The 26,303-nt window shown below is 38.0% G+C and overlaps 1 protein-coding gene across 2 annotated transcripts in view; it reads right to left on the reverse strand.

Moving 5' to 3' along the window:
• Window positions 1-20,344, reverse strand: part of LOC129771462 (LIM/homeobox protein Lhx6-like) — a 357,951-nt gene extending 337,607 nt beyond the window's left edge. The window contains exons 1-2 of one of the 2 annotated variants that reach the window (XM_055775121.1): window positions 19,757-20,344; window positions 1,320-2,441 (exon numbers count right to left, since the gene is read on the reverse strand). The gene's annotated coding sequence lies outside the window, so the exon portion shown is untranslated. The remainder of the gene's footprint in view (window positions 1-1,319; window positions 2,442-19,756) is intronic. The other variant, XM_055775120.1, reaches the window with a different exon arrangement.
• Between the last annotated feature and the right edge of the window lie 5,959 nt (window positions 20,345-26,303).

Here is a 26,303-nt window from a genome sequence, read left to right on the forward strand (position 1 = left end):
TGATGGCCAACAAAGTGTGCAAATCGACCCTTCCGCCCGGGTGCGAAAGCTTCACTCGACGCCACTGGTAAGAATAAACAGTTTAGCTAATGTATATTTTTTCTTTGCTATTGATCGCGAAAACCTACCAAATACTTTGAAAAATTTGTCTGATGATTTGCTAGAAAAATTGGACAAAGATCGCTTGGGACGACAAATCAATGTGTATGAATAAGTTAATTGGCAACATTCCGATTCGTCAGGCGGAAATTATTAAAATACTTTTATACAATTCGAAATTCCACCACATATGTAATTTGTTTGCTTTTCATCATTGTTCGAATTTTAATTCGGGGCCCAATGTTCAGTTATGAAATTATTAGCAGTTTGATTCAGCAATCAATTCATTCAATTTCCGCATCCCCGGCTAAATTCAATCACTGCACCTCAGAGGGTTGGTCTGGCTACCCCCGGGGCTGTCCCGATTGGTTCCCCGCCTCGTTCCCGATTGCCATCCAAATTAAGTACAGACCGTTCTGGCGGACCGAATTCAATTTAATTTTATTTCGATAAACAATTTAATTGTGATGCTTTTTTTCGATTCGCAAATTAAAACACCGTCCCCACGTGGCTGCGGGAGAGGCTGCGAGAGCGGGAATGCTAGAGAGAAAGAGAAAGATTGAGGCCAGAAATGGTGCCACCGATTCGTGGAAAAAAAACAACCCGGAGTATTCAATGGAGCACGAAGGAGTCGAAAATTGGCTGTTGTATTTGTTTGCTGCGAGTGGCGAGCGAAATGTGTGAAATGCGAAGAGGAAAATGGGTGTAAAATTGGTTCGTGAAATAAATGTGTGGAAAAAAGGACACGTATGGAAGGAAAATGGGTAATTTATATCACTTTTCCACTCGATCACCTTCGAGCACAGAAAACTGATGTATTCGAGGAGGTTCAAATGTTGTTTAACCTTCACATATAAAGGATTTTGTTATCATCATTTTATATCGACATCAACATTCAATCTCGGCACTGGAAGTTGGAAAGAGCTTGGAGAGAATGCAAACATGCATTACACCCCCATATTATTTATATAAATTGTTCGATACAAAATCATTGAAAAAGGGCCACACGTTTGCTACATACAATCCAATGCTATCTAAACATAATACTCTCAATCCATGTCGCCAGCAGTGCTGCTGCTGATCTGTTTCAGGAACCACCCTCTATCCCCCCCCCATTTACCACATCCGCTTCGTTTTATTTTCCACCCGTTTTACTGGCATTCATTAAAATCCGTTAAATTAAATTACTTTTATATTACGATATCGAAACGTGCACTTACCCAATTGATTATACGAGCTCCGTGTTCCTCCGCGCTGCCGTTTGCTGCTGAGCTGCTTCTTTTTCTCTTTCCCACTCACGGATCGCTCGTTAAATTCTCTCACTTCCTCGTTTTCCGCTCTCCCTCTCTTTCACTCTATCACTCTCGTTTTTTTTTAGTTTTCTTTTTTCCGCTTCAATTTAATGGAGTTCTGGAGTTCTGTTGATATCACTGGAGGAGTGAGGCGAGGGTTAGCTCACTCTCGCGCCCCGATTGCTCTGTGCAGGAATACGAGTCCTGTATCCTCTCCGCGCGTTCCGCGTTCCACCGATTGCCGGAGAACCTGAATGAGTGTGTGAAGCGGAAGCACAGAGAGCAACAAAAAAAAGGTGCTGACGGTAACAACAGCACACCCCCGCACGCCCCAAAAAGCGGGGAAAGCAGAAGCCGGCGTCGTGCGCGCTTTTCCGACCTCCCTCTCTACCAGGTCTGTAATCGGTGGTGGGTGGAATGGCTGGCGGTGGATGGGTGGGAGGTGGTACGCTATGATCTCGCCTTTTCAGGGCAACAGCACTTGCTCCAGACTTCGCAGCAGTCGCACTCAGCCCAAGCTTATGACTGCCGTCTGGAAGTGCCACACCAAAAAGCGGCTAGTGGAATGTGATGTTATTACTCCGTTTATAGAGAAAGGTGTGTAAAGTAATGTTATTTGATTGTATGGGGAATGTTTTGATATTTTTTATCCTTCGCTATTCTGCACTTGAATACGGCCTGCAGCGGGGCTACGAAAATACACTTTGACGTTGTGCCGTCGCTTGTTCTATTCTTCCCGAGAGCTCAGCCAAGGGAAAGCAGCCGCATCATCATCATGTACGTTTCAAAAATATTAATAAAAGGAAAAAGAGGAAAAAAAACCGAAGCAAATTTTTCACCGTCGTTCACCTTATTTTCCACATATGGGACACACTGTCAACGAGCTTATTTTCCTTCTTTTCAGCAGCTTGTTATTCACGGTTTATGTGTTCGCCCACTTACTTCCTCTATGTGGGGCAATTATGTGCCTGAACCGATGTTCCTCACCGTAAACTGTCAACTATTTTAATTTTCGAATACTTTTTAACCTGGCGCAAGTCTGGCTGTTTTCTGCAAATAAAGAAATAGTGCATGAGAAACTTTTGTATTTGGCTGAGTGATATCGATCATTTTAATGTGAAGGGACACTAAATTGATGTTTCAGATTATGAAAAGACATAAACAAGACAACTTTTATAATTTTTTTTTCAACCTATCCGAAGAAGTTTGCAAATATGTTAAGTGGAAACTTTATTCTCAGCGGATGCGAATGTATACTACACTTTACATTATAGTGCAGATTGCACTTACAACTGTCCAAGACTGAATCTTTCCTGAGTAATAGAAGGCATGTAGACCAGGGTTACTATATCTACAGAATAATCTGTATTTATACAGATTTTTCAGACTTTTTGAAACCAAGAATCTGTAGATATAGATTACAGATTTTTTAGATTTTCATACAGATTTACAGATTTTTCAAAATAACGATCCAATATTAGTTATAACATGATCTCAATAAAGTTTTTTTCCCAACTCACCAATTTTATTCATATAGCGTTCGAATCAGTCTGAATGAGAGTCGTTTTGGCATTCATATGTAGCGTGTAGTCTACATATGAATGAAATCAAAGTTAAATCTAAGTCGAAAAAATGCAAAAGTCTACGTCATCGGCTAGCTTTACAGTATATAAATAACACTGTTTATTTTTTCCTATTAAAGCACAGTGAATGCGATTATTTTACGTTTACGTTACGTAACGTTTTTTTTACGTGAATACCATCAACATCGCCAAATTCATAATAACTCTACCAATCAATGATACTAAAGCTAAGATTATCCTTCAAAATTGAACTTTTGAATATTACTCTTTGGGGTCGTATTAAATTTCGAAATGTCTCCAAATGCAGCTATACTGGTTGCAGTCTTTTTTACTTGAAAAAGTAGTGATGTATAACTTTGTGAGATTATATTTATTACTTGTGAGATTATGTAAGATCAAAAAGATTCCTTGTTTTCTTGTAAACTTCTGATAAGTATTTACTAAACAAGGTTTTAATGTTTATGATTAAAAATATTGTCCCCAAAATGCAGTCCTAGTTTTCGCATGTATCACAAAATAATTAGTTTGGCGTCTTTCGCCTTCTAACTTTCTGTTTGAACGTACATCACAATGCTCTTCACATCTACACAGTGCCGCAATACATGGAGTTTTCTATTACCCATTTCTCAATCATGGATAACAACTTTTGTTTCTCACAAGACATTGAAATTAGTTTAGAAAAAGTGTGAACTGATACATTGTTGCATAAATTATAATATTAGTATACTTCTTTGCTATGGTGTCTGAGAGCAGACAAACGACCGCACTGGGTTAATACAGATTTCGATACAGATTTTCTGAGAAAAAAAAACTCAGATAAAAAGATTTTTTGAGACCAAAAACACAGATTTTATTATGGTAACCCTGGTGTAGACCCGTTGCACTGACATGGTGAACCAATAGAGCAACAAATTGAAATTCATCACATTCGAAATGATATTCGTTCTGGCAGTGAATTTTCCAAACACGGCATCCGGCAGCTTGCAGCAGCACGGGCTCATAAAACATCTGGATAGAGACAAGCAAAAAACCGCGAACGATCCCTAAACGTTGTATTTATTGTATTCCAAGCAGCAATACAATAAAACTTCGAACTAAATAAAAACCATCCGCACGCAGCAGTCTCAGGTTAAAAGTAAACAACAGCTGATATTCATTTAGTTAGAATGAGATTCAATTCTGACGTCTCGAATTATCAATATGAAAATGACACTGGGTGAAAAATAACCTTCAAAGCATATTGAAAAACAAAAATTAATTTGCTCATATTCACTGGTTGTCTGGATCTGTCATTTTGATTTTCGTTTGGAGTATATAGGTTTTCGATGCAACCTAGCCCGACAATCTATGCATTTGAGCTTAGCGAAGACGATTTTTTTCAACACTGATAGGGGGTCCCTCTACGTAAAATGTAACGAAAAATGAAGATATTTCAAATGCATGTAACGCACAGTCGTAATTGCGATATATGTTATACTATATTCCATTAGATATTCAGCAATTTATTATAACACAAATAGTGAGATAGTTGAAAAAAAAACAAACAATTTAGCGAATTGAGTAGGTGTGTTTTTCAGTTTTTGTTCGTTGTTTACGCTGTGGGATGTTTGCATACAAGTCGAGCATTATACTCCACGGTAGAGACAAGCAAACCATTCACGAACGGTACGAAAGAAACATTGAACGAACGGTCGTTGTTTTTTTAAAAAAAAAGTTAGTTTTTTAACCCTTTTAGGCACAGAGTTTTAGAAAATAAAAATACCCATGTTGCACAGAAATTTTATACCATTCAAAATTGAAATAAAAATACAAAAATATATAAATATTTCAATTGTGTTATTTGTTATAAAGTGGGACTCTAATAGTCCCACCGTGCAGCATGAGAAGAATGCTAAATGGGCATGCTCATGAATGGTATTTATTAAACACATATTTTTACCAAAGCACAGCGGTACTTTGCTACAGTACAAGACCATAATGTTGCAAACCTCTTTTTTTTTGTACTGCATAGCGCACATTGTCTACGACTGGAACGTATCGGTTGATGCTTTGAATCTTTTCTTCTAATTTCTAATGAAACCGTTGGTTTAGATTTACTTATTTCTACTGATAGTGATTTGGATTTGGATATATTTTTATTTATCAATGCTTGTGCAACAAATCCTTCAGCACATTGACCTTTGAATTTTTTTAATGTTATATTTCTATCCAATTGTTTGTATAAAGTATATCCGTTAAAAACACTCGCATCAAACAAATAAAACAAAATACGATGCCACCATTTTCTACTGCGGCGATCAAGACTGTAACTAGACATCAATTGATTGAATTTATCAACGGCACTCATATTATTATTATAATCCGCAATCAATGAAGGACAAGTAATGGGTATTCTAATTCCCTGACCATTTTTCTCTCTGTACTATGGAGTATTGATCTTGATTATGAAAATTTTAAACAATGATAACTTCTTTATTGTCCACCCATTTAGTGACAATTATTCCCGTGTCACTTATTAATGATTCATGTTCTCCCCGATGTTTGATATTTTTACTAAACTTAGGCAATTTTTTCCCGTTTTATTAACCGCAAGCATTAATTTGTTTAGATTTCAAGTCCACTAATAAATTTATACTGGTAAAATAATTATCAAAATAAAAAGTATGTTCTTTTCCAACCAAGTCTGAAGTAAGAGTAGTCACAATTTTCTCACCAATGTTTTTCGTTACTTCATTGTCAATTTATCCAGTGTATACATTAAATTTGTAGCAATAACCTGAATTATCTGCCAGAATCCATAATTTGTATTCTATTTGGATTGATTTATTCGGGAGATATTGTTTCATTGAACTACGCCCTTAAATTTTGTTATAGATTCATCGATCGCGAGACTTTGACCTGGATTAAAATTCTTTTCGAAATTTTCTTGTATCTTTTTCAAAAATGAACGAATTTGGTATAGTTTGTCATAATTAATGGTATCTCTCTTCGGAATCAACATATTATCATTTATATGAATGTGACTTAGAAGCCAACCGAAACGATTTACAGTCATTTATCATAAGGTTTGGTCTTGCAGGTTTGCAATATCTGGATTTGATTTGCAATATCCCGCTGGTATTGTGTTTCCGTTATAACTCCATTTTGGAGACTTTTCGGCAAATGTTTTTCTATTGTGAACAGGTGCATTTTCTTCTATTTCACTACTTTCAGATTCATCTGAAGTAGAAAGTAGTCTAATTCGTTTTTTCATTGGGGTAAGCAATTCTTCCTCGTCAGATTCAGAATTAATTATAGAATTGTCATCTGAAGGTATTTCTTCAAAATCCAGGTTATTTTTGTTCATCTTGAATCAGAAGGGTAAAAAATACATATTTAAAAAAATAATAAATTAAAAACCTGTTTTTATTTCTTACTCGCTAGCTTGCATGGTGGGCCAAATAAATTCCCACTTTCATCATTTACAAAAAAAAAGGGATAAAGTTTCTATATTTCTTTAAAAATAATTTTAGTTTCTTATATAGAAGTAATGTATAATAAAAAAAACTTACTTATTTTTCTCACAAAATCACTAAATAAAGCTGCACTACTAATTTTTTTGGTTTTAACACTTGATGAACTTGTCATATGATGATAAACTTTGCCAACGCAATCGAATATATTTCTCACATTTGCTAATGGTGTTGCCAACTAGTTTAAATAAAAAGATTCCGTGAGTTGAAAGTCACTATAATACAGATAAAAAAAAAGGTTCCGAAAAAGATTATGAGCGCGTATAATTCTAATATTTCTAATATTTCTATGTGGGACAAAAAATGTCCCACCATGCGTTATTACGCATCAAAAAGGTTGGGACATTTTTAATACCACCGTGCCATAAAGAGTTAAATGAACTGATTCTGAATGTACTGTTTGGAAACGCATGATTTTTTTACGTAGGACTACGTTTTTCATTAAGGCAGCCAAATCAGAAAACAGGTCACATTTTTATGAAATAAAGTAAACGCTAATAACTATTTTTGCTGCAAACGGATTTTAACGATTTGCATACCGTTCGAATCGGAAATATTCAAAGATAATATTTGTTTGATATGCTATACATTACAATCCCATGGTTCGTATATGGTATAAATTGATGAAAATTGGAAGTATTTCCATTCCCCCATACATTTGTTCTGTCCATTTGTATGCTTTCCTGAACAGAGCTGTCAATAACGGGCAACTTATGCAGCCGCTAGAATAAAAACAACGAAGGGGGATAGCGAAAAGAGAATACTCGCGAAGTAAACTCCACCCTTGCATAGTAAGTAAGCTGTCGCTAGCGTATAATATTGCATCTCCTCTGTAGAAAATTCTCAGAATCTTTCTGTGCCCGAAACAACACAGGTCGCTTATTCTGCTCGTTTTGTGTTTTATGTTTCCCCTCGAGCTGTGAACGCTAGCGAATATTTCACTTGAAGTGCATCTGACATTGTAATTAACACAACCATCCAAGCCATGACAAAGCAGGCGAGAAAAGAGAAGAGTGTAAATGATTATAGATCGCTTTTAGCCATCAGTGTTTGGCTTTGAGTGTGTTGCTTGTTTTCGTTGCGCGGAACATAGAACTTGAAGAGAATTTTCCATTCCGATTTCCGATTTTTTGAATCGATCTTTTTTACTCGAGATAATCAAGAAAAACGATTTTTTGCTTTCGATTTTTTCGATCTTTTTGTAGATTTTTTTTTTCAGTATACATCGATTTCAATCTCACCAAAGACCACCTAATTTTTTTTTCAAACATAATGTCAATATTTGGATCGCATCTTCTACTTTTGCATTTGATATGTCATTATAAATATGAAATTTGTATTCGCTGTTTAAAGGAAAGAAAACACTCCTATAGCAGATAAATTGGAAAAAAAGTTTTCGATTTTTCAAAGATCGATTCGATAAAGATCGATTCTTTGGTACCGATTTAATCAGTGGATCGATTCCAACGCCGTTTGGAAAATCGATTCGACAAGATCGATCTTTTTATATAGATCGCCCAATCCTAGTTCTGATGCAACAAGCTCCTAGCTCCTAGTGACGGTTTTGACCGAGAATCGAGAAACGATTTTTCATAAACGTTCATTCTCTCGATGTTTCATTTGTATCGCTGCAACTGTGTGCATCTGTTAGACGCGTGTTTGATGCTAGTTGAATGGCGATGCACGGAAGATGCCTCTCGTTAAATACTCAGTGCATTGCGTGCACTGATATAAAGAAACAAATTGCGACATATGATCAATTAGTGTATTGTTTTCGCAAATGTAAGAAAGAATCTTTGCTTCTCGAAATGATTCTACAAAACCACGCAAGCCACTAAACCTTTTCAGGGTACCCGACATTTTTTACTAAAGAGTTATTTATGAAATTTCGACGTAAAGGGTGTGTCACATCAAATTGCATCACGGAAAAAACGATGTAGAAATTTAATTTTTAGGAATAATATCTTCAGCTTTCGCTTATAATCAGATAAGAGTGTATAGATCACGTTGGCCATGCTTCACTGTCAATTTTTCGTAAATTTGGAAAAATGTCGCCGAACGAAAAAGAGCGTCGTGAATTAATCCTGCGCACTCATTTCGAGAATCCGGAGTTGTCACATCGGGACATCGGTAAGATGCTGGAAATCGTCCAATCCACGGTCAGCAGAGTACTAAAACGATACTTCGAGAACCTAACCATCGACCGGAAGGTGAAGAACGGCAAAAATGGATGCTCCGTCAGTGAAAAAGATCACAAGCGCGTAGTTAAGCAGTTTAGACGTGATCCGAGAAGTTCGGTCCGGGATGTCGCCAATAAGCTGAATTTGTCAAGTTCATTCGTCCAGCGGACCAAGCAGCGGGAGGGCCTGCGTACATACAAGGTTCAGAAGGCTCCTAACCGCGACGAAAGGCAAAACATGGTGGGGAAGACGCGAGCCCGGAAGCTGTACACCGAAATGCTGACGAAGCCACATTGCCTGGTAATGGACGACGAAACCTACGTCAAAGCGGACTTTCGTCAGCTGCCGGGCCTGTTGTTCTTCTCCGCAGAGGACAAATTCAGCGTTCCGGAGGAGATTCGCAAGCAGAAACTATCCAAGTTTGCCAAAAAGTACATGGTGTGGCAAGCGATCTGCTCTTGCGGAAGGCGGAGCGCCCCCTTCGTGATGACCGGCACGGTAAACGGGCAGGTTTTCCTTATGGAGTTCCTACAGAAGCGCTTACTACCACTATTGAAGCAGCACGAGGGCCCGATCATCTTCTGGCCGGATCTCGCTTCGTGCCACTATTCAAAGGACGTGTTGGAGTGGTACGAAGCCAACGGGGTCACCTTCGTGCCAAAGGAAATGAACCCGCCCAACGCGCCGGAGCTTCGCCCAATAGAGAAATATTGGGCGATTATGAAGCAGGCCCTCCGGAAGAACCCAAAAGTTGTCAAATCGGAGGCGGACTTCAAGAGAAAATGGATTTCTGTTCAAAAAAAACTACAACCTGACGTTGTACAGAACCTTATGGACGGGGTAAAGAGGAAGGTGCGAGCATACGGGCTTGGGCTCGAAGTATGAATAAAAAGAAAATGCCATAAGTTGTTTAATAGTTTTTAATTTACTGTCTAAAATTTTCAAAAGGATCGGTCTACTGGGCGACTTTCTACAGCGTTTTTTCCGTGATGCAATTTGATGTGACACACCCTTTATTCGCAAATATCCGCGATGACAAATCCGAAATGACAAACCAACAAATTAAAAAAAAAAGATTGCGTAGTCGTACGTCCTAAGCGGTCGTGTCTCGGATATAGCCTCTGGATTTTTTTCCAATTTATTTATCTGTATTTATCTACGAAAGAGTTAGTTTTGATCTTTTTATTAGCCTTTTTCAAGGCAAGAGAAGAATTAACTTTGGAATGTGAATCCTAGAAAAAAAAGAATTTTTTTTTTTGGACAAAGCTGCATTTATTCCTCAACATAGTTTCCTTCGAGGGCAACACACTTGGTATAACGAGTTTCCGACATTTCGATCCCCTTTCTGCAGTACGAAACGACTAAGGCTTCGAAATATGCCTCAGTGCCACTCTGCAGCCTGCCTATTGGACTCAGTAGTGTGGTAATAGATCCATTGTCACAAAACGTCGAAAGAAGTCCACTGAATTACGCTTCAACAACGCGGTCCAAACCGGCTGTTGAATCATCACCGCCGCTGCATTTCGTCAGCATTTCATTATTCACGGTGATTCGGAACAGCGAACTGTTCAGTATTGGAACACTTCTTGTGGCTCTCGAGATCTGGTCTTGAGACAGATTCTCGTTCGAGAAAGTACCAGAAAACTTCGCTGAAAAGAGATTGCATATTCCCTGTGTGTCAGACGCTTCATGTCCATCGTGAAACATAGATGATGGTAATCCAGACTCCTTGCGTTGCTCATCGACGTATTTCCAGAATAGTTTAGGATTGCTCTTGAATTTCCGCTGAATACTGCGTAGGTAGATTACATGGCATCGTTTGCTTGTTCTTTGGCATTGACGGTTAAGTTGTACATATTGTTGCTTCAAAGGTGGGAGACGGTATTTAGAGTATTTTCTAAGTGCAGCCCTCTTAGCCGTTTTGAGTCGGCGAAGCTCGGTGGTTTGCCACGGTTGGTGACCGGATGAACGTATGATTTTCTTCGGAACATACCTGTCGATTAGATAGCTCATAATGTTCGTGTAGGTTAAGACAGCAGCATCGACGTCGTCCTTGTCCAAAACTTCACTCCAATCAATGTCTAAAAGCACATCAACCATACTATTAAAGTCAGCACTTTTAAAATCATAGTGGACGGCGGTAGGAACGATGCTAAAACTGTTCGTACTGGTTTTCATAGTAAGGTAAAGTGGAGGATGATGAGGTACTGATTTCACCATAGGCACAGATGCTACCGATAATATCGGAGCTTCGTCTGGTTTGCTCACGAAGCAGAGATCAAGCATGCGGTCATTTTCATTCGTAATAGAATTGATTTGTTGAAGCAGATTATAGCTGTACTCGTCTAGTAAGGCGTTCGTCCCAGCATGGAAGGTTGACTGGGTCGCATCAGCGTACAAAAATCTTCCAGATCCAATTTGCCACTTTAAATTTGGGAGATTGAAATCACCAAGTACAACAATTTCGCCAGCTGGAAGCGCACGTGAAGTTATTACCGACACCGATTGTACTTGGGCATCGGTCAATGCAACGTTCCGAGTACGATCAGGAGAAATATAAACTACGCAAAGATACAGCTTTCTACCTACCAGTTTTATCGAAACCCACACTTGTTCGATACAGGACCATGAGGTTTCTCTAATCAGGTGAGCTTTACGGCGTCGGTGGACAGCTATGAGAACACCACCCCCTGATGATTTTGTACTATTGAGATGATTTCGGTCCGTGCGGAATACTTCATCGTTCTGCCCGCAAACTTGGTTGGAGAGAGTGCGGTCGTCGAGCCAGGTCTCCGGAAAAGCGATGATGTCGTAGCAGCCATCCGAACACGCTTGTTGATACTCGTTAAGACGGCTGTTTATACCACCAACGTTCTGGTAGTATGCATGTAGTTCAGTATATTGACGTATTTGTGTATGTACTGACTGGTGTGTGCTAGAAAGCCAAAGTCCATCAGCAGAATCGAAAGAGTTAACATTGCGGTACTTGCCTTGAGCAGGCGGATGGGAGACCCCTATCCGATCATCGACAACAGGACCGGAACGACTCCGACGACAGGATACTTCAAAGGGCACGACTGTGTCGAGCGGATTCAGGGCTCCCATGGAGGCTTTAGCAATGCATTCCGGTTCGATGTAATTCCTGGTTGAATTTACTGGACGAAACTCACTGGAGTTGAAATTAGTTTGCGCGGTATCGCTGAAAACGGATCGGAATACAGGAAACGAAGAAGCTGTATTGAGTTTATACTTGCCAGAGTTAGCAAGTTGGAAGACCCCCTCACCAGCTCCGAACACAGGAAAGGAACGGCTGAGACGGCTGGCGATGTGAGTAGTTCACGACTGTGTCGGGAGGCTTGGGGACTTCCATTGAGCTGTTAGTTGTGCGTTCCGTTACTTGATGAGGTTGGAGACATGGCGAACAGCTAGAATCATTGCTTATTGCGATGGTGTTGCTATCGGAGTTTGAGAAGAACCAGGAGTCCCGTCGCCGATCCTTGGATATTTCGTTGGCACCCAAAAATCCCGTTTAGATTCCTGATGTTAAAATTCCCTGAAGAAAATTCCTTTAGGCCAGACTGATGGATCCAAAGCAGTCTGCTTCCATTCCAAATTTACTCCAACTTTGAATGAAATGAATGCGAGTTGTTCCAAATCGGCGTCCTTGCGCACGAGTCTTCGAACATCAATTGGTTGTTCCGTTTGCAAGTAGTCTAGAAATACCATGGAACCATTTGATACCACGCGCAATTATACGAGTGATGATTTTGTGCCCTAAATGTCCAACCCAAAATACCTATAATTGTGGCAATTTATTCCGATCGTGGTGCAAAAATTTTGAATTGCAGTAAACGATATATTTCAAACCGGGCAAACGTAATTCACCAGGCAACCGTATGCTAAAGGACCGTATCCTATGTTTCAGAATAACCGGGCAATTAGTGGGACATAGGTTTGTGTGCGAGACCGGCGGCCGACTCGGATCGTGTCATCTTGACGGCTTGGGCCGCCTCGATTCCTTATACTCGTTAAATGGGGACTTCACCCCACTATATTGACCTCAAAATAAATTTCGAAAAGCGAAAACGAGAAAAATAGCTTTTAATAGAAATTACGCTTTTTTCTGTGAGGCATTTATACCCATGATGTTTTTCCCCCTGCGCCACAACATTTCTAGCCTACTTGTGACATTAGGGGAAATTAGGGTAAAGCCAACACCCTGTGATTTTTCCAGTTAGAAGCTATTTTTGCTAATTTTCCGATTTCCCCTGTACACCCTTGTCATCTTTAACGTTTCGAGTCACCATACAGCTGCAGAAGTCGCTTCACTGTAAAAAAAAACACAATAAAACAGAACCGGTCAGCAAACGAAAGTTAGTCCGAATAAAATTTCGCTAGTGGAGTTTAAGTGTTTTAGTCGGAAAGTTTTGTGAGCCTAATTCATCTTAGATTATCGTTAAGTGTATTTTATGAGAAGGTAGTTAAATTTGTTGCTTATCGATGCTCAAAAACATTGTTTTGAAATTTCGAGGGTAACCATTCGGGGTAGCACCGACATTTTCAGTCAGGGTAAAACCGACACCTGGTTTGTGTTTCACTGACAGGAAAAATGCTTCCTAACCTTTTTAGATGCCTCGTGTTTATATTTGGATTAGAAAACGACAGAGCTGGACTGATAAAACAACCAAAACCTACGATGAACAGGGCATGTCAACAACAAAATCTGGAAGAGCTCATGGTATCCCTACGTTCGACGCTCATCGGCACATCTCCCGTGGATGCTCACCCAAGCTGGGATCAAAACTCTCGTGTTTACTCCGGACAAGGAACAAGAATTTGTTCATCACCTGCTTGATCTCGAGTCTGGCCTCTGGAGTGACCCGAAAAAAAACAACCTGAGACATCCTTTCAATGCGATAAGTGCTGGCTTGGATTTCTAGACCGGAATCCGAGCGAAATCTGAGCAATTCAATTACATAAAATTTGCAACTATCCTCCCTATCGCCTCTTAAAGTATTTACATAGTATATAGATAGCCTCTTAATAGTTTGAAATGATTGTAACAAAGTTTTCATTTTTTTCTCTAAAAGTGTCGATTTTACTGTGGTATCTTGAATTAGAGTGTAACTCTGATGAGTTAGGTAAACGAACAGAGCTCATATTGAGGGTGTTTTGCATAAGATATATTTCAGCATTTAGCGGAATACCACATTCGCGATCCTGCCATGATTAAATAGCACAGGAAGGAAGTGATGTTTTCAAAAAAGTGATTAGGTTCATTGGGGTTCTTGCGCCCGAGAAGCTATTTTAATACAGCCAAAATAGCGGTGACCAAGACGCTTATATCAATGTATAACGTGGTGACAAGAGAACATTCTCTATTCCTGGAAGTGCTGCCAGTAAGGCTGAAAACATGTTTTACAAATTGCTCAATTTATAGGTGTTTTATGTAAGTTGAAATCAGAATTGAAACGAAAAAAACATAATTGGAATATTTTTTATTAAAAAGTGGAATATTGTGAACTGAACAGTTCTGTTGGATATTATGTCAGATGTTAGTGCAGGACGAATATCTCGTTGGATTCGTGACTATTTCTGCTTAAGGTAATGATGTGAATTAGTTGAGTCGGGTAAAGCACAAGGCCAGCTTTTAGTTATATCAAATTATATTTATTCAACTATTGAGTCGGATTCAGCCCAAGACTAATTTATGTTTGAACCATTTGAATTTTTCGTGAATGAAGTCGAGAACATGTGGTTAAACAGTATGCTTCAAAATAATAAAACTATATATTAGGCTGTCAAAAAAGTCCTGCGGTAATTTTTTTGAATTTTCATTTGTTCATAAAATTAGTTACAATCATCTGTTTTAAGTCAAATATGCGCCGTTTTGTTCGATGACTTGTTCCCAACGAGATGCCAACTTCATAATACCCCTGTTATAGAAGCTCGTTTTCTTATTGGCAAAAAACTCGGATAGCCAATTTTCACAGGCCTCTTTTGTGGCTAACTTCTGACTACCTAGCTCGTTCGCCATGGACAAAAACAGGTGGTAGTCACTTGGTGCAAGGTCCGGACTATACGGCGGATGCAAAAGAACCTCCCATCCGAGCTCCCGGAGCTTCTGGCGCGTCACCAAAGAAGTGTGTGGCCTGGCGTTGTCCTGATGGAAGACAATGCGGCCTCTGTTTATCAAAGATGGCCTCTTCTTCATGAGTGCTACCTTCAAGCGGTCCAGTTGTTGGCAGTACAGGTCCGAATTAAGCGTTTGGCCATAGGGAAGCAGCTCATAATAGATTATTCCTTGACAATCCCACCAAACACACAGCAGAAGCTTCCTGGCTGTTAATGAGGGCTTGGCCACCGTCTGAGCCGTTTCAGCGGGCTTCGACCACGACCGTTTGCGTTTCACGTTGTCGTAAGTGACCCACTTTTCATCGCCAGTCACCATCCGCTTCAGAAACGGGTCGATTTTGTTGCGATTCAGCAGCGATTCACATGCGTCGATACGGTCAAAGATCTTCGACGACCTCTACACCAGAACGAAAACGTTGAAACCATCGTTGTGCGGTGGAAATGGAAACTGTATCGGGTCCATAAACTGCACAAATTTTATTGGCAGCTTGAGATGCATTTTTGCTTTTTTTTTTCCAAAATATATATTTTATTAAGGCACATGTGGCGTTAGCCTGACGGGGCCGGGAGTCCAACATTTTGACAATTTTTGTCTTACAACTATGTTAGTAATATGTAACCGATTACTCGCGGTTGGATCGAGGTTAGTATTACAAGTGTTCTCATAATTGGTATGTTGCAGTCTTCGATGCTCTGTACGTGTGCCCGACACGGGATACTTCCTATTGGGATGCAGCTGACCATTAATCAGCAACGCCCCCCTAGTCTGTACCCCATATCTAGCGTGGCGCGTCTTTCTCGACTCGAGGAATCCAGGATAGAATGGTCACTAGCCGGCGCAATCATCAGCTCGTGTAGAGTTGTCATGAGCGGTACAACCTTTGGCTCTTGTTGAATGATCAGTGGACTGCACAACCTTCGGCCCGTGCATCTGTAAAGAGTGTGTGTATGTATTGCCGCGACTAAGTAAAAGTTTATCGATCGGATAGGAGGAATATGAAACGGGGACACAACGAAGGAAGCAGGATTCGTTTCTGAAACGTTTTGTGATTTCCTTACGGAATAATTTCACCATCATGCGGTGAAATTCGCTTTCGCGAATTTTTTTCGGCGCTTCGATGCCTTGTTTGTAACGTTCTCACTATGCCTCACTCCTTGACAACTGTCGAGCGATTTTTCTCAATACCAAAACTCAAGAACCAAAACAAGCTTCAACATCGACTCAGCAACGATACAATGAACGCTATTTTAAGATCAAGAGATTTGATTAAACATCTTGCCGACAGCCAAAAATTTTAATAAATGATAATATGTAATCTAGATTCAGAAAAAAATATATATAAGCATCATCAAATGAATGACTTGCAAATGTAAATGTAGTATTTGTAGTAAATATATGAGTATTATTTTCATGCAAATAAAATAGATTTTTCTCTACTAGGAGTATTTCCCATGGTACAGATTTTTGGAAGAAAAAATACAGATGAAAAAGATTTTTAATCCCTCTGGCATAGATGGAAATGTGGCAACACTGGTTCTACCTAATAAATGATCAACAGAATCCGTAGAATGATTCATGAATAGTTGAAGAGAGGTTCTGTAACGATTTGAAGTCGAAGAAACATGGGATGACTTGTAAATATGTGGAATTCCTTGAGGCGATTTTGATGACGAAGAACACATCTCGAATGTATTCAAAGTGACAAGCATGAATATGGGTGTGTTTGTCAACACATTTTGAAGAACATTCTCTGGCGAAGAAATAGCTGGTCATTACTGGAATCGGTACTACGAAAAAAATGAACAAAATACATTTTACAAACGTGTACTAATACAAATTAGCTCTCACGTATTGTTAAAATTTACAAGAATTGCACAATCTTTGGTTGCTTGGAAAAACTTGGTAGATTTGAATTGCAAAGGAAATTCTACTGTTTTAACCACATTTTATGAAGCAAATAAAACATGCATTGTTTTTGAACAATCTTCAAATGCCAAACAATATAAATAAAAACGACAAAAGTGAAATGAGTTAGATTGATCCATAAGAGAAATTTTCCTTTATGTTCATTATGAATTAGAGGAAACGAACATCAGGACCAACTCAACAAGTTATTTCAAAACGCATTTAGAATAGTTAGAGATTAGATGTTGTGTAAGTTGAAGCCGATAAATGTTGAGTGATTATGAACAAAGGTTTCATACTTGGTTCTTTATAATAACTCCAAGACAAGGATGATGCACCGGTGATTGCACACTTGTTATCTAACAGATGTATATCATAATTTTGGTTACCAGACTAGCAATCAACCAACGAAAATCTAATGAGGCGTTCAGTGAAAGTTATACAGGGTAACTTCGATATAACGTACATTTTACTTTCGAAATTGTACGTTGTATCGAATTGTACGTTATATCGAAGCATAACCTAGAACTCAGAAACGTAGCTTATATTGCTTGATTTTGTTGCTGTTTGAGTAAGGTTAATGAATAAATTCAACTAGAAAACGAAGCCAACCTTTCTCATGATGTTTCCCTTCTTACTGTTGATTAAAATTCTATTCATTTAGAATCCAGAATTACAAAACAGTTGTACTTCGGGTTTGGTTAAAAGTGCAAATCAAATTTTAGTATCAAAATACAGATAATTTATTATTCAGAAAAACAATATTCAAAAAATTATTCCTTTGGACTTTGAAAATGTGTGCGTTATATCGAGGTAAAATGTATGTAATATCGAGTGATGTTATATAGAGGGTACGTTATATCGAAGTTTCCCTGCACCAAGAATACTGGAACTCTTGAGAAAATTCAAACCAACGACACACAAAATTGTTGTTCTTAATGAAAATAAACTTATTGACCGATGTAAGACATATATAACATCAACCCAGAAATAATTAAAAAAAATTAGCTGTAACCAAAAAATAGTAAAAATGGTTATCCTGAAAATTCATAGTTCATCATTCTTCAACGTTTTCAATGTACACTCATTACCATCATCAATCTGATGATGTTAATGAGTGAAACAGAAAATTGAGCTTAGCTTAGTAATAATATCTTGAGATACCTAATATACTGAAGGTTTAACTATAAAACTGATATCACAATTGATTCTCTAGAGTAACCCCTAGCATTTTACATAAGATCTACATTTGAATTATAACATAATCGGCAAAAATCTAACAACACTACTCATTATCGTTTGTGTTTGACGTTCGTTTAGCGTGAGCACGTAGAATTTAACCGTTCATCAAAATTTTAATTTCTCTCGAGTTTCATCAGTTCTCATCATCGTTAACAGTTTACTGTGATTGTTTGGCATTCGCAGTTCGGCAGTTAACTATAAAATATAATCAAGTATAATGTAATTTTTCTACAAAAAATTACAAAATAAAGTGTCCGAAATTTGAATCGAACTTTTTCCCTACGATTCATATTTCGGGCAGTTGAAATTGGTGATACTACAATGTGAGTTTTCAGGCTTGTTATAGATTTGCCGCGTAGATTTACATAAGGCACCAAAATATTGTTAAATCTTGTATAAATAATACATATTTTTTTCAGCTTCAGTCCAACAGGTCGATATGAGGGAAGCAGAATAATTCGTGTTCAACGTGAAACTGAGTGAACTTCTAACTGAAGAAACGTTGAACCCTCCCTATGTTGCCGTATATCCTGACAACTCATCAACTCAGGGTGAAAGTAAGCCTCACGTTACACCTGCAGTGGCCACAAGCGAGTCCTGGGATATTTTGTATAAAGAAGTAGCACATGCGAAGAAGTTGATTGAAATGACGAAGCGTCAAAAACTTGAGGAAAAGAAACAGAAAACTGAGTTAAAAGAAATCTGAACATAAGCTAAGTTGATGAAGCAGGAATAAGTGATGAAGCAGATAGAAAATCTTGAAGAATTGAAAATGGCTGAAAAGCTGCAAATTCACGAATCAAGAAAGCGAAATTGGTACAAAATTAAAATGATAAAATAATGAAACTATGTTACTATGAAAATCAAGATTCAAGCTCTTTCAATCACCTTGAATTATGTTAGTACTTTGAACAACAAATAGCTTGAATACAAATATCTAATTATCATTTAAACAGTATAACCCTTACCCTATTTTAAACCATGAAGCTACAACATAAAGAGACATCAATAAACGACAAGCATTTTAGGGAAAAATAGGGGAAAGGGTAAATGCTTGAAGATATCATAAAAGAGGCTGTTGAAACTTATTTCAAGTAAATTTAAAAAGTGGTAGAAGTTCTATTGCAAGTTCACAATCCATCAATGGTTGAAGACAATTTTTAAGACATTTGTGTGTGCACAAAAGGTTGCAGTACACTTTTAGACGGGCCAAGTAGTTGTTATTTTCACATGTTTTATAATTTTATTGCATTAGTAATTTTACCAAAATATAAATTAAGCTTAAAACCACAAGAAACTGTTTTGCAAACCGAGTGTCCGAAATTCGAATTCACTCTGTCCGAAATTTTATTCTTTTTATAAAAAGTGTCCGAAGTTTGATTCTTATTTCTTTCGATTGAAAAACATTTTTATTCAATAATTTCCTATGTATTCAATCAAATAGGTACCAAAGTAGAAAGCTTTAAAGCATATTAAACTAATTTATTCAAAATATCAACCAAATAATACCTGTGCGTTAAGTTTAGATCTGACTCAGAACGGTATATAATCGATTGAGTTATCATCGAAAACTTTGCTACTCGACATTATTCTAATGAAACCCCAATCAATCTGAATATTTTTTATACCTTCTGAATTGGTACCATTAGTTCATAATAACGCCATAACTGTATAACATATAGAGAGTGTTTTCGTTACAAATGTACACATAATTATGCACATTGAAAACACGTGCTTCGAAGGCCCGTGTAATCAACCGTTCTTTGTATTGAAAGCTTAATTTTTATATTCAATGATTACCACTTACATTATACAATTGCGATGATATTCTCCGAAGGCTGAAGTATGTAGAAATTACCGATGTCACTAAATTTTACGTTAACAATTATTGCTTCGCTTTACGCGGTTTACACAATTATGCATTCAACAACTAGTGCGCTCACAATCAATATATTAATCTCTTCACTCAATTCACCATTTTATTCTTCTTCTTCTCACTGAACCAAATTTCCACCGAACGTCTCAAAAATCTCCAATTTCATGCCAATTTTCCACTCTTCCACTTAATATCAATCAAGCGATTCAATCCACCGAAAGCGACCATCCATCACACCGCACTAATATCACTTAGTTTATTATGCTCTCCCACTCTCAGCGTCTGTGTCTGACTTTGTATCTCCTCGGCTTCGACAGTGCTGCTATCAGGCTTCAGACACTTTTTGCTGGGTCCAGACCGGCCCGACTCTGCTCCTGTAAACTGATAGTGAATTCCGCGATATCAGCGGCAGCGAAACGCAAACACATCCTTCCAACTCGTATCCCGCACTTGAAGTGATGAGGTAAACTTTGCGTCGTGTGGATCAGAGTCCCGTTGCCGTCGGATTGTGTCCCGAGTATCCGAGATGAAACCGCCAGCCGCGTAGAGTTCGGACTTCGAACGGAGCTCCGATACTCTCTTCCAGCGTCTGCATAATGCTCAGTTACGAAAGGAAAAATCAAAACAGAGAGCATGAAACAGAATCCAAACGCTCGCTCTCCTTCGCATGGCATCATTCGCCTGTGGTTGGAATCCTGCCCACCCAACCATAACCATCGACATAATTGTAATTGGATGAATATTGCCCTGTTTATGCCTTCCGCCTGCACTTCCTCCCACAGCGGATCGGAACCGATATGTTGGGAGGGTGGAGAGCGTTCGCTCACGTGCTATACTCCCACGCAACAGTAATGGCTCTCGCTGTCTGAATGTCGGGATGTGCACACACAAACACACACCCATCTACTTGAGGCCACGAAAAACAAGGATCAAAACAAAAATGTTCAACGTTACGTACGCACACAATAAAAATCGTAAGTGGATGTGTTCCCAAATCCGAAATGCTCTTTTCTAGCTTCGTTACACGCGTATCGTTTTGAGACAGGGCTACCAGACTGTTTTGTAAAATATAGAGCTGTATTTTCTGAAACGCGTCACTAGCAAAAAACGAATACTTATTTGATTATATAGTAGCAGAACCGGCGATCTTCACTTCGCCCAAAATTGATTTTTTAATATGAATACATTCGAATATCGTCATCTATATATTATGAAAACAAAAAAAAATGGAAGGCCAAATGTGTTGGTATGCCCTGAAACCGAGGAAGGAATGGTCCGATTTGAGCTGTCTTTATTCTGTAATATTCTCTGTATCAAACAGGTATTTCATGCAACGGAGAAACATGTTATCTCCAAATGCTTGAAGAATCTTGAGCGAGAATTGTGTCTGAAAATAGTTTTATATTATAAGGATGAATTTTTATAGAAGTACTAGACAATTTATAGTAAAAGGAAATTGTAAAGGGTCAAAGGGCAATCAATCAATGAAGAGTTCAGTGATTGAACTCACTAACCTTCACTCAGTAAGAAAACGTGGATGTTGAAAGTATTCAAATTAAAAAAATCTATTTTGGGCGGGACGAAGTTCATCGGGTCAGCTAGTTATAATATAGAACTATTATCAAATACAATTTTCCTTCAAGTTTCCACAATCACTTGCAAAAACATGTTGAGTATAATAAAGCCCAAAAACAATGAATGCATTGTTTTTGGGCTTTATTCCCGAATACACTAAACGTGAAAACAAAGTGTAGCGAGTATGTTTTACATGCAAGGGTAAACCTTTGGAAGAGTTTGATATGAATACACCGAGTTCATTCATCGGTGTTATTTTGGTTTACACAACACTCTCGCGTCAGTGTGAACAATGCGACGTATTTTTTACACTAGTGTTTGAGAAGGTGAAAAAAATCGCGCAAAATGGATTAAATATAAATTTTAATTTATTCCCGGGTTTTAACTAACAACATTCTATGTTTTATTCTAGGAATAAAAAAACGGAATCCCGACGATGATTTCTTCCATGTTGTTTGCAATATTCGTTTGATTACAACTTTTTGTCTATCCAGGCCTGGAAGCAAAAGACAAAACATTGATTGTCGGTTTGTTATCCAAGAAAAGGAAACTCACCTTTGCCATGCCGTAACAGAGCATAGGTATGGTATACACAAATAGAACATCCATTCTGACCGCATTTCTCCTTCCGTTCGATGCTCAAAGTTTCGTAGAAACGTTTAATTCCACGGCTCGACGTTGACTGCACAATTCCGAGTTGTTTTCCGATGTCCCGATGAGAGAGTCTTTCCAGGTTCTTGCGCAAAATCGATTCACTACGTTGCTTTACGGGTGACGCCTTTTTTTCCAATTTTCGAAAAACTGACAGCGATAAAAATACAGTGTAAACAATACATTCTAAACTACTTTTACCCAAATTTTCGAGAAAAAATATCCAATATCCAAATATTCTCCAACTAATGATTCTCGTAGGAATTTTTGTCAATTATACATTTGAGAAAAGCAGTTTTTGCATTTCTTCCCTGATATTTTCGTGCATTAGGAATGCACACATCAACTCAAATGACTTAACTAAGACTTCAACTTCAAAATGAACAAATATAGATGTATATTTAATCTGTATTTGTTCATTGATTTCGAAGTTATAGTTTATCTAGATATTTTGAAAAGTTTCCTGTTGTCCAGATTACAAATTTTTACTAGCTTTTTATATTGATGTATACTGTATATTGTTTTTGACATAAATTAATCGGACATTGTCTTAATGAACTTAAACTCATAAATAAAAAATTAAAATATTAAAACACATTAAGCACATCGGAGTACACAATTCTGTTTTTGAAGCGTAGTGATTGTTCTCTAAAAAAAAAGGAAAAACAGCGAAAAATTATCCCAATTTGGTTTGGAAAATTAATTCTCAATATTCACGTTCTGGTCGAAATAAACAAAAAATGTGAAAATTACACGGGTGAACCTTTTTTCTTTGTTAAAAAATTATAGGAGGTTGTGTTCAAGACACGACCGCATTGTTGACGTAGAACTAGGCTGTGGTTTAATTCAAGTCGCTTGTTTATAACAGCGGATATTATTTTATAATGCTATGACAATTTTGAAATAACCATTCTACCAGTTTGAACACCCTGATTTTGTTTTGTAGAATCATTTGACGATAATTGTTTGATGATTCATTCTTGTGCTCGCAGAACAATACATGCTCATGCTTAGTGGAGAAAGTTTTGCTACTGGCAAGCGAAACCAAATCACATACAAAATTCCAGAATGACATTTAGTTTCTTGGTGACTAAATAAGCGAAAAAAAACTCTATCTGCATCTGAACCCAAATAAATTAATGACTTATTATAACTTATTGAATAACTTGTTATTCCCCAACTATTTTTTTGGTGCACAACCCTAACACCTGCTTCACCATAGCGTCAGTTCAATGCATTGATGTAATGTTAAAGGCACCAACGAAGCCTTTATGATGACAGAAAACAAACAATGTTTACTGCTTGGAAAAAAGGCTGAATATTTGCCTCAGCAGATATTCATTACTAATACTCTAGCATAAATAATTCCCTCCCGCTATCTCCCCTTCTTGTTTATATTTGAGGTTTGAGGTGAGGTTTCAGCGTAGCGAAGATGTACTATTTTTAAGGTACGGGTTATGAAGCAAGTACGTACACGAATATCCATATATTGATGGCGTGGAGCAACTAAATATACACACACTTATCTCTGTTTTGCGCTCTTCTCAACAGATGCGCTTTCTGTTAATATTTCCAGTCTAGATTAGCTTAGCTGTCATCATTTGTGGAGAGAGTTTTCCTACCGTCATGCGAAACCAAATCCCTCACAAAAATTCAGAAAATTTTTTTTTTTTGGAGAGCTGCTATCGTCAGCTTGATAATTCCTCACACAATTGTGTAGCTCAAAACATTAGTGCAATGGTGTCAGTTTGATGCAATGATTGCAATGCCAGAGACATCAGCGAGTGAGTAATTTGGTCGCGTCCACAGCTCAGTCCGGAGCAAAGATATGTGATGGCGCAAAACAAGGAAGAACAAGCGATGTTCATTGTTTCACATCTGGAACGATACTGAAAGTTTGCCTTTCCTACCTTTCCTTGTTGAATTAAAGAGACTTTAAATTTCTTCAGTTCATTCGTCTCTAGCCTTCAAAAAGGCCCTTGGAAAAAGTAGCCCTTGTCTACTCTTTCCTCGTATTACTCCTCCACCCCCATTGTCTTGAGAAAACCATTCGATCCCTCGCCGTCCAGCTCACCCAGCAACGGTGTTGTTCAGTCGGAGTCCTCACGAAGAATGAAGTTTGCCTTAGCAATATCCACTGGCAAATATAGGCAAATATTCCTTTTCATTCTTCTTCTTTTCCTTTGTTCACGGAGACTTTATATCTTACAATTACCCATTCGTTGCTCGTCGATATGTTGCTCGTTATTGACAACTCTGTTCGGGAAAGCATACAAATGGACATAACAAATATATGAGGAAATGGGAATGCTTTCAATTTTCATCCTTTTAAACCATATACAGACTATGGGTTCGTGATGTATACCATATCAAACAAATCTTGGGGAATTTCCGATTCGTTTGGTATGGAAATCGCCAGAATCCGTTTACAATAAAAATAGTTATTAACGTTGTTTTCTGATTTGGCACCCTTAATGAAAGACGTAGTTCTACGTCAAAAACCCTAGCAATATGTTATTAATTAATTTAATTATTTATTTGTATATTCAACATCGCCTTCGATTATTTGCAAACACTGATCCATCCATGATCCATTGTCATCAGTTCAGATCCTGGTTTTAAAAAAGTTATCCGCCAAATCAAAACCGTATTTTGTCATCGTCACAAACAGCATTGAACTGGCGAGTACATCAAACGGGTTGTATATACATCAAACGTAATTTGTTATATGATGTGAGACTACTAATAACTATGAGTTCCGAAATCTATGACGGAGAGTCAATATATCTTTGCATTGTAGCGCGCCTGGAACCGGTCGGAATACGGAGATAAATTAGCTAGTTTATTCAATGGAAGTCGTCTCAGAGCAAAAAATCTCTCTGGCGGAATATAAACTTCACATCGATCATGACGCTGTGACGATCTTCGTTTCAGTATTAACGATTCCATCCTTTATTGATGATGTGCAATGCTATTACAACGTCCGAAGGAATTTATCCTTCTATTGTTGTCGTTGACTAACATTCCATTATTGCCACACCATGCGGGCTTTATATTGTGTCTTCTTGAAGAGCATAGCTTAAAAGACATCAATACAATGAGAAGTAAAGTCCTAAAGTGATGAGATCAGCTGGTAGTTGATCACGACTAATGTAGAAAATCCAATCCGTTATTAAATCTGAAAAGCCAATATTCTTTAGTTTCGCTACGTGCGTTATGTGAATTCATGCTGAATATCGTAGAGTATAGGAGACGCCACGTTGTATGAGAGATTGTGAATTAGTCATCCAAACACTTTGCACTCACCCGCCCACAGTTGTCAGATTTATGAATAGGAATAGTTTTTCCTAGTCTCTGGAAATGTTTTTCGTTGAATCGATTGGTAAAACAAATACGCAATGAGATTCGTAAGTTCTCTGTGTGTGGCACCATAAGCTATGATAATAACCTTTCCGATATCGCCTGTTATCCTTCACAGTAATATCCCACATTTCATGCATATACTTGATGCACACATACACACGCACGTTACCCACATCCAGTTGTACAGCAACAAGCATCGCCCCATTTGAAATACCAATGGTAACGATTCGGCTCCGCAGAGCGTGTTGGGTGATTCCTCGGTAATATAAGTCACGCACTCTGGAGCAGTTCTTTATCAGTAAATATTGTATACCATCCGTACTACATCCTTTAGAAAGGTAGAAATTAAACCACGGGTAGATTGATGTTGTATGAATGTGAGGACAGACACTATCTTGCACCAGTGACGCTATGCTGAACACGCTCTCGAAAAACATGATCAAACATTAAAGGAACGCCGGTAGATCTTCCTGAGGATATTACGAAGATGTATAAGTTCGGTGGTCCACCATGAATTTTCTAATTGTGGAATGTCTTTTTAGTTTTCTGAATGTTTCGCGCCTGAACAAAACCATACAGTTAAAAAGGAGTGTAGGTATAATAACTATCTTCGTTTATAAGACATAAACGAAGATAGTTATTATTTTTTGCACAATATACTTCATTTCACCAGAGCTCTTGTACATCTCCGGAAATTTGAAAAAAGAGTGGTTCTAACATCAATTTTTAAGTTTATTGTTTATTTATTAAGTATTTTAAAAAAATAGAATTTACTCAATTTAACTCTGGTGAAAAATATTCTATCTAAGATTGGCAGCACTGCAAACCACCCAACCGTTCAGCTCTCAATTTCTGTCGACTTGTGCGAAGCAGCACGCGACAGCTACAT

This window comes from Toxorhynchites rutilus, chromosome 2 (genome assembly GCF_029784135.1).
Source record: "Toxorhynchites rutilus septentrionalis strain SRP chromosome 2, ASM2978413v1, whole genome shotgun sequence".
NCBI classification, from domain to species: domain Eukaryota; kingdom Metazoa; phylum Arthropoda; class Insecta; order Diptera; family Culicidae; genus Toxorhynchites; species Toxorhynchites rutilus.